This window comes from Rhinopithecus bieti, unplaced genomic scaffold (genome assembly GCF_001698545.2).
Source record: "Rhinopithecus bieti isolate Rb0 unplaced genomic scaffold, ASM169854v2 scaffold_5626, whole genome shotgun sequence".
Taxonomy (NCBI): Eukaryota; Metazoa; Chordata; class Mammalia; order Primates; family Cercopithecidae; genus Rhinopithecus; species Rhinopithecus bieti.
Genome location: NW_016805666.1, coordinates 3,195,364 through 3,205,472, shown reverse-complemented (window position 1 = coordinate 3,205,472; position 10,109 = coordinate 3,195,364). Strand labels below are relative to the sequence as shown.

Here is a 10,109-nt window from a genome sequence, read left to right as displayed (position 1 = left end):
TGGGGCCTATCATGGGGAGGGGGGAGGAGGGAGGGATTGCACTGGGGAGTTATACATGATATAAATGATGAATTGATGGGTGCTGACGAGTTGATGGGTGCAGCACACCAACATGGCATAAGTATACATATGTAACAAACCTGCACGTTATGCACATGTACCCTAGAACTTAAAGTATATTAAAAAAAAAAAAAAGAGATATGCTTAAATTAAAAAAAAAAATGTTGAAATAGCTGAAAGGGAAAAGAGAAATAAGAAATTATCGAGAAGTAGGAACTGCCATCCCAAGAACTAGAAGGGTAAAAGAGGAAACTTTTGTCAGCAGAATAAAGGTACCATCGATCTTAGCCATGTCCATGAGACTGCAGAAGCACATGCTGCTGCTTCTGCTCCTGTGGCAATCTTCGCCACTGCTGCTTTATAGGAAACTAGAAGCCTCTTCTCCTGCTGGCACTGTAGGTGCCCCAGAGTCCAAAGTCTATTACCACTGTTGCTCCAAGCTAAATTCCAAGAGTGCTATGCCATCAAGACTTCAGGAGTCCCTGCTGCTCCTTCTGTTGGACTCTCACAGACTAGGCTGGTACCCTGGAGCCCCCAGTGACTGCCAAAGCTATTGGTGTGATCCAAGGATAGGGATAGAAACAAAATAAAATGACTTCTCTTTTTCCTCCTGTCTTTCAGTCTCCTCACAGATCCTCTCAATGACAGAATCTATCCAGAAGATAAGTAGTAAAGATATCTGGGAAATGTGGCTTACAAGCTTCTAGCCTTCTGTCATTTAGAGGAACATGGGAGGCAGAGAAGGAGCAGCAAGCCAATAGACAAATAACTATTCCAGTACACAAAATGTATAAGTAAATTTTATACTGGCCAGGTGCCGTGACTCACGCCTGTATTCCCGGCACTTTGGGAGGCTGAGGCGGGCAGATCACAAAGTCAGGAGTTCAAGACCAGCCTGGCTAATGTGGTGAAACCTCATCTCTACTAAAAATACAAAAATTAGCTGGGCCTGCTGGTGGGTGCCTGTAGTCCCAGCTACTCAGGAGGCTGAGGCAGGAGAATCATTTGAACCCGAAAAGCAGAGATTGCAGTAAACAGATCTCACCATTGCACTCCAGCCTGGGTGACAGAGTGAGACTCCATTTCAAAAAAAAAAAAAAAATTTATTATGTTAGAAGGTAGCAAGCAAGTACTATGGAAAATAAAGTAGGGGAGGAAGATGGAAATTGCTGTGATATGGAAGAAGGAACATTTTTAAATAAAATGATCCCTATGGGTGTAAGTGAAAACATGACATTTGAGTCAAGAGTAAAGCAGGTGATGGAAGAAGCCATGTGGATATCCTGGGAAAGAGTGCTCCAGGCAAAGAGAAGAGTAAAGGTAAGGGCCTTGTGGCTGAAGTTGACCTAGAGTGTTGACAGAACAGCAAGAATGCCAGTGTGACCAGAGCCCAGTGAAGCAAAAGAATGTGCAGAAAGTCCAGAAGTCCAAAACAACAGGAAAGCAAAGAGGAAATGGGACTGCATCAGGCCTTATAAGCCACTGTAAAGATTTATTCTTTCACTCTGAGTTAGAATGGAAGCAATATGTCGGTTTTTAAGCAGAAGAGTAAAAAGAACTGACTACTAGAATAATAATGTTCATCTCACAGAGTTACTATAAAAAGTATAGTATTTAGAACATTGTAGGGAAGATAGTACAAAAGTTATCGTTAATCCACTTCTTATGATGAATACTAGACACTGTAAATATACCTTCTGATGGAATTTGCTCTTGTCTGATCCCTTCAACATTCTTAATTATATAAATATCTCCTCCTTGTTCCAATTAAGATTTGGTCATTTTACTGAATAATTCGACTGTGGAAGAGTTATGATACAGCAGTGAGAACTCTAATCCATCAGATAACTAGTAATCTTGTTCAGAAACTTATGAACTTATTCCCTCATCAGAAGCTTAGTAAACTGTCCTCAAATGTCCCTGTACACTTTAACAGGCAGGCCCCAACCAGCTTTCTCACCCTTCATTGTAACCTCTCATTTATCCTAACAGCTATTTACATTAGTGTGTGCCTAGGAGTCTTTTCAGGCTCTGATCACATGCTAGAGGAATCAGATAATGCATTGTCATGATTCACAGGGATAAGTAGAAAATAATTCCAGACAGTCAACTTATCCAAGTAACCAAAGGTGTAAACACTAGGTCTTTTAAACCAGCTTCGACATACAACAAGAATCAAAAGAGTGATGAATCATTTGCTCTTTAGACTAGAGTCTAGACCCTTTATCACCTCAGCCTACAGCTATGACCAGTCCTTACCAGTCAGGTACTTTATAAATCATACAGATTTCTAAACTCTGCGTTGCTTATTAACTTTGTCATTTTCTATGGGAAACAGGAATTGAGAAAGACAAAGGGAGAGAATGACAAATATCCTAAGAGTGAGTTCTGTAAGACTTTAAAAATATTTCTCAAAATTTAGCATGCTCCAGAATCATTTTTCAGGCTTGCTAAAATGCAGGTTGCTAGGTCCCATCTCCAGGGTTTCAGATTCAGAATCTGGGATAGGAACCCAAAATTTGTATTTCAAACACATTTCAGGTTGATGTTGCTACTCTGGGGACCAAACTTTTGAAAACCACTGCTCTAAAGCACTGACCTTCAAAGAATTTGTTAGCAAGTCTCAAAATAATTTTGAAAATGTATGTACCTTTCTTTACATTTTTAAGTTGATATTTTAAATTTTTCATCATAAGTTGAAATAGCTGCAAAGTTAACAATTTTCAAAGTACTATAAATCTTGACATTTTAAATAAAGACTATTAGCTTTTAAATAAAACTTTTAAATGATTCTAATAGAATATAAATACCACAGTGATTTAATCCGTAATCTCATCTTTCAAAAAATACATGAGTAAGCTCGTTCTTAATACCATTTGGAAATACATCATTCTACTTTCTCCTTTCAATCATACATTCATCCCATTGCCCTTGTATTATTTTATTCTCTTGTAGTATACTTTTATCTATAAAAATTTTAATATGATTACTTATTTCTACTTGTCTGTAATAAAGCACACATACAAATTTAAGCTTATTTTTAATGACCTGTGACCATAAGACACAAGTGCTAAAATGTTACTTCGGGATTAGGCTACTACAATGATTATTATTAAAAATAATTAAAGCAACTGATTAAAGTAAACTTTCTGATATCTATATATATATATATTTGTTTTTTTAGTAGAGATGGAGTTTCACCATGTTAGCCAGGATGGTCTCGATCTCCTGACCTCGTCATCTGCCCGCCTCGGCCTCCCAAAGTGCTGGGATTACAGGTGTGAGCCACTGCACCCAGCCACTGATATCAATCTTTTTAAAGATTACTCTGTTGGGATCCCTGAGAAATTTTATACCTTAGGTCCTGAGACCAAGGAAGATAAGAGACAGATTCCCTTCAGTTGTTAGTGAGAGTGCTGTCACAGTGAAAGAGATTGTAAGAACTGTGTGAAGTCCTCAACTCCTGGATTTTTCTTACGGAAAAAGAAGACATGTATATATTGAAAACCTAGAAATTATTTTCTTAAAATTTTGTATCATTCCTTTGTGTCCCTTATGCTGCTTTGTGTACCTCTAGGGATGATCAAGACTCCAGTTTGAAGATTACTTAGAGATTAAGGCGTTTGTTGGTTTCCGCTTTCTACATCTCACTAACATGGGACTCTACATGATTTTGAAATAAACACCTCCTTCTTCTTCTTTATTCATAACAATAGTCACAGCTAACATTTATACTCATTTTTCAATTTATGTCACCTTACTATACATTACCTCATTTTATCCTTACAAAAACCTATAGAAAGGTAGGCAAAGAAAACATTATTGTCCTTATTTCAAAGCGGGGAATTATTTTCCAAGAGTATATTGCCTAGTGCCACACAGGTAGTAATAAAGCCTAGTTTCAAATTCCTCTCACTCTAGTTCCAGTTTTCCACTGAATTATACCAGACCTGGGGCTCACTTACAAAATGACCAGATTGAATAACACAGGCTCCTCTTCCTACTCAGGAATAGGAGCTGTTTGGATTTTCAAGGTGAGGGCCTTGAATGTTAGCTAATGAAGAACAACAGTTAAGCTGGAGACAGAACTGGTGAAATAAACAAAGGCTAGAAAGTAACTACCAGAAACAGAGGAGAGCCCAGAACCTTGCTGTTTCTCATTATCCTTTGGGGAAGAGCTTTTCACCCCATCCTTTGGGAGATGATCCCAAAAGATTGACTTTATAAACATTCCTCCCATTCTTGAAAGCAGTAATGTGAAAAGGGATGAGAGACACTTTAAGCATAGTTTGCAAGAACTGATGATGGCAAGGCTGTCTCACCAACAGTTAGTTTTGACGCTACAAAGCTTCAAAGTAATAGCCCTGTTCCCCCAAAACCAAACATCTTAACTTAAATATTGAGTATGAAGTGGGAGCATTGCATTAACATAATCTGTCACATGTGAAATTACTTTAGAATGTTTTCTTAGATCTTCTGCAAAAATATTTATTTCTGGGTCAACTTATGGTATTTCTGAAATATTTCTTTGCTGTTTTTATTATATTCTGTAATCAACTTCTCCAGCACAGGTCACTCAAGCAAATCTTTGGTGAGCATCTATTCTGGCCACAGGAAGGCTGATCTAACAAAAATTTGCAGATTGATATGGGTGCCATGTGGGACCTCCTTTGATGCAAAGTCAAGGAGAGGGTTGATAAGGGCCTAGACAGTGGGTGATGCTTCAGTAGAAAGAAGCAGCTGAATGTAGCTGACACTGTGTGGTTAGAATATACAGGCATTTGTGGAAAAGATGTGGGAGAGCCCCATGTGAAGGATGTATACAGATCAGATGAATGAACTGAATGAAAGTGTGAATTACATTTAAAGTCACCATCTTGGCCTGAGGAGCTTTACTTGATATGGAACTGAGGAGTGATTCTCACACTATTTCAGGTGACTCTCTTTATTTCTGACTTCTGTCTCACCCAGGCAGCTTTGTGCACTCCTCCTGTTCTGCGATGCTAGGAAAAGTAGTAAAAGCCTGCACTGTGTGCATGTTACACTCCTCAGAGGACAGAAACATTTCCACAGCATAGTGGAATACAGCCTTGGTTTTGTCTTGGGAAATTTGACTTTGTGTGTTGGTGCCACTATTTACCAAATGCCACCAGAGCCAAAGTTCAGAAGATAATAGTGAGGACAAAATAGATGCCAGAGAGTAAATAGATGCCAGAGAGTAAATAGTGAGGACAAAATAGATGCCAGAGAGAGTATCATTTGCATAGTACGCAACAGTCCAAACTGTTGCGTACTATGCAAATAATACTAATATTTATAACCCTTATGGTTTATTTAATTTTTTATTTAGAAAGCAATACAAATACTTTGATAGAAAAGGAAAACTGAGCAATATAACACTAGGTTTGACTGAAATGAAAGTGATTTTTTCGTGCGGAATGAGTCTTGACAGGTCACCCCGTCAGCTCAATAGATTCTGTATAGCCAGAAACGGTAAACTACAAGTTTTCTAATTTAGGTCTCTTCAAGGGAGATTTACTTAGGAATTGTAACGTGACAAAATAGCAGCTCTGCTTTAGAGGACGCCAACAACATCGCTGCTGGCTCCAAATGAATGGCTGCCATGGACAAGCACTCCCTGTCATTTCCTTTACTCAGGGTGCTTTTCTTTGCCTCCCCAGAGTCAAAACAATGGTAACTGAGAAGCTGGCATCAATGTGATTGACAGTAAGTATTCCAAGATAGCTAGTTGATTGATTGATGGATGACGATGAATGTTGTCTAAAGGAACAGAAAGCCGTTTCGTTTTTGAAACCATTCAAATTTGGACAACACAGGCCAAGAATCACACATTTCTAAATTTAACAAGCATGCCATTTTCAAATAAGCAAACAATGATCAAAATCCCCACCCACCAGGAATCACATACATTGATAAGTGTCAAAATAATTCAAACATCAGAAAGCTTCTTTTTCACCTGCCCAGATTCCACAAGTCCCAGTTGACGGAATGACAGTACAGAGAATACGTGAATGCAGATTTTGCTAATGATAATCATAGCCAAACCGCATGCCTGTGCAGTAATTTTTCTTACTTTATCTTATTGCAAACCCTTTAGTTGGTGGCTAGGGAAGGTAATCTTCAAGATCACACAACCCAAAAGCTTCATTCTATTGTAAGTGGAGAAGATCAAAGCCTTACTAGGGAATGTCCCATGGCAAATTATTGGTGGAAACATGATGACCTTTGCCCTCATCCTTAATATTCAGTGTTTTTTTGATTTATGCCACTAAATCAGTAACGATCCCAACAGGACACAGATGTCCCACTCAGAATAGGTGGGTTTATTTTCAAAAAGAATAAACATAAGTGTGTAAGTGAACTGCAGGGGAAGAAAAAGAGATAGTATTTAAACTGAGTCTAGCAGTGACAGTGCCCCACCCCAAGGACCAGTGAAGCAAGAAATGAAAGAAAGAAATCTACAAAAAGAGACACCCACAGAAAGCACTGCTGAAAAAGAGCAGGTTGCCCTCTGTGAAGGGGCACAGCCAGCCTGAAATTTCACAGGAGTTGGGGACCACAGAGATCAAGAGCCTCACTTCTGTTTCCTCCCAACGTCTGACCTCTCACTGGGGCTGACCACTAACTGAACCCAACTGGAAAGCAGAAGGCATGTTGACACAGTCCATGGAGTTATGCTCCTGGGGCAAAGAGCCAGTGGTATGTGAGTATAGAAGAGGAAATAGATGATATCTGGCACAAAGGCACACATTATGATTTCTCAATATATATTTTAATACATAAAAGCAAGAAAAAGACACAGGAAAAGATAGCGAAAAAGAAAGTGAGAGAACAGAATATAACTCTAAGTCAAGCATTAAAATGCTATATGGAGGAACTTACGGGAATTTCCCATTGACCATCTGCTCTTGAATATGTGTGGGGGAATTCTAAGGGGCTTTAGGATGTAGGCACTAGAGTCAAAAACAACATTTAAAGTTGCAGCTGCAGTTTATTTTATTTGAGCAACTTGTTACCCATATTTCAACCACTGGGAAAGCTTGCTGGCTGCACTATCAGGGCTACAGAAGACCTTCTAAAACGTAGTGTATTCATCATCTCCCAACAGTCCTGTAAGGTAACTGAACCAGATATTTTTGTTTCCATTTTACGAACAAGGAAATAGGCCCAGGCAAAAGAAATGGCAGATTAATGTTATCTCATTTGCACAGGGAGCAAGTGGCCTCAAATTCAAGCAAACTGATTTCAGGTTGAGGATTCTTTGCACTCTACCTCACACCTCCTCACATATACATATTCATAGCTTCAAGAAGTATGATATCGTTTGTCTGAACTCAATCTCTGATATAGTCAGCTGTCATACATAGGCAACTCTGTACACTTACAGTCTTTCACATGATTCTGTCAGGGAACTTGGGAGTTTGAGCTAGTGTTTTGTAGCTTGCAGGCACCATTTATAAATCTAACAGAGAGCACTTTGGTTGTCACAATGCCTAGGACATGCTGTAGAATTTAGTTGTTGGAGGCAGGGATTCTAAACATTTTCCAAAGTGTGGGTCAATATTGTACAATGAAATTGTCTTACCCAAATATTTACCAAAATCCCTCTCATGGAGAAACACTTCAATTTAGATTGTTCCCCTAACAGTTAGCCAGGACACTGTCTAAATAAGTCCTTATTATACTTTAGTATATAGAATGTTCTCCTGAAGCATGTATAGAAAAGGCAGATGACTTGGTCTCCTCTCTGAAAATGCTGATTTGGTATCTGAAGGTGTGGCCCAGAATCTACATTTTAAAATGTGTATTCCTTTACAGTAATTATACAGATAAGCTGTGGGGAACACTGGCCCAAGCTTATCAAGAGAGAGCACAACCCAACGTTACTTACAAAATTAAAAATCTTCATTTCAAAGTTCTCTAACCTCTTCTTATTCATCTATTCACTTACCAGTCTGCCTGTTGGCCCACCATTGGTCCATCCAATCTACATGCCCATTGAGTTCTGACACTGAGAACATATTTCTTGGTAACAGCTTTTCCTGGTCACGTCTCCTATCTTCTGTCCTCTGATTTTTAGACAAGAATATCTGCAAAAATGTAGCAGAGATCAGAGATCGTTGTTTCCTAAAACTCCCCAGTTAATTTCAATATACATCCTAATTGGAGAAATAGCAGTTTAAATCTTTGCTACTCAAAGCCTGGTCTGCAGACCAGTATTACATAAATCATTTGGGGATCTTGTTACAATGCAGATTTGGATTCATTAGGCACGGGGTGGGGCAGAGAGTCTGCATTTCTAACAAGCTTCTGGGTGATGCCAGGTGAGTGAGGCTCCTCTCCCAGTTTCTACCCCTGGACTCTGTACATGGGCTTTGATCCTCATTAACTTTGACTGCACCAAGCCTCCAAATTTCAGGGTCAAGAATATTGGCTACAGAAACCCTCCCACCTAGCCCAGACCTGCAGGGGATTTATTAAGGGACTGTGTGAGACTCCATAGGCTAAGAAGTTTATGATTAATTTTACAGCAATGGAAAATTGTAGGAAGTCGCCACAGATTATCAAGCAGCCACATCTCTGATATGACAAAATGACAAGCTACCACCCCTGTTAACTGCCCCGCCCACTCCCTGAATATGTGTTATGTTTTTCTACCAGTATCAATATGATTGTCAAACATCTGGCTGCTGAAAGAATGGTCATGAAGGAAGAAAACTTTTGCCACTATCTCTCTGTTTTGTTTTCAGTACCCCAGCCAACCCCAGAAAACAACACTCTGCATCATCTCTTCTTGGGAAGTTCTTGTGAGCTCTATCCTTAAACAGGATAAGGGGCTGTTCCTCTCTAAAACCATCTTTACCTGGAAGAATTAATTATTCCCTGGAATCTAAGATCTAACTATAGTCACCATACTACCTATTATTTTATGTTCAACAGGGTATCTATGAAGTCTGGGGACATAAATATTACATTATCAGTTTTATATATTGGGGACGTTCTTGACATGCATATATTATTAGGTATATATGCTTATGTTTCCAGACTTTATGGATGCGCCATATTTTTTCATGCAAAGTCTCTTGTGGACTCTGTATCACTAAAGTTCAGGGCTTTGTCTAACTTATTTTACTAGTCTTAGCATCTAGCACAGCTCTTGGCACATTTTTGAAGTCCATTATATGTTGTTAACTTTTAAAAAATTACATAATTATAAATTTAGAATAGGAAACTTTATGTTTTATAAAAGGTTACATCCTTCAAAGTGGTCATCCTGCAGGCTGAGAAGCATAGGCCCTTCAAACGAGATTGGGTAAGAGTTTTATGCTGAGTGCATTGGCTAAAGATACATATTCAACAGGTTACAAGAGGAGGTGAATATTCATAAAGGTGGTCCAGATGCATATGTATTGAACAAACATGCATGTTACGTATGACCCATGTTCATATATAGAACAAAGAAAGAAAAGATNTGTTTTTATAAAAAGGTTACATCCTTCAAAGTGGTCATCCTGCAGGCTGAGAAGCATAGGCCCTTCAAACGAGATTGGGTAAGAGTTTTATGCTGAGTGCATTGGCTAAAGATACATATTCAACAGGTTACAAGAGGAGGTGAATATTCATAAAGGTGGTCCAGATGCATATGTATTGAACAAACATGCATGTTACGTATGACCCATGTTCATATATAGAACAAAGAAAGAAAAAGATGGAAGGAAGGAAGGAAGGAAGGAAGGAAGGAAGGAAGGAAGGAAGGAAGGAAGGAAGGAAGGAGAGAGAAAGAAAGGAAGGAAGGAAGGAGAGAGAGAGAAAGAAAGGAAGGAAGGAAAGAAGGAAGGAAGGAAGGAAAAGAAAGGAAAGAAAAGAAAGAAAAGGAAGGAAAGGAAGGAAAGGAAAGAAAGGAAGAGAAAGAAAAAGTTCACCTTGGAGTAGAGACAATATTTAAATGTATTATAATTAGTCCCTATCCATCAAAAGGTCTTTTCAGGACACAAAGGCATTCAGTCAGTGCACAGCCTCTGTAAACC

At 38.9% G+C, this 10,109-nt stretch overlaps 1 long non-coding RNA gene across 1 annotated transcript in view; it reads right to left on the bottom strand.

Annotated features, from left to right (window-relative positions):
• LOC108530441 (uncharacterized) overlaps positions 1-10,109 on the bottom strand; it is a 122,901-nt gene that overhangs the window by 55,656 nt on the left and 57,136 nt on the right. Inside the window, exon 2 of the long non-coding RNA XR_001885829.1 lies at positions 8,033-8,171. This is a non-coding gene — a long non-coding RNA (uncharacterized LOC108530441). The remainder of the gene's footprint in view (positions 1-8,032; positions 8,172-10,109) is intronic.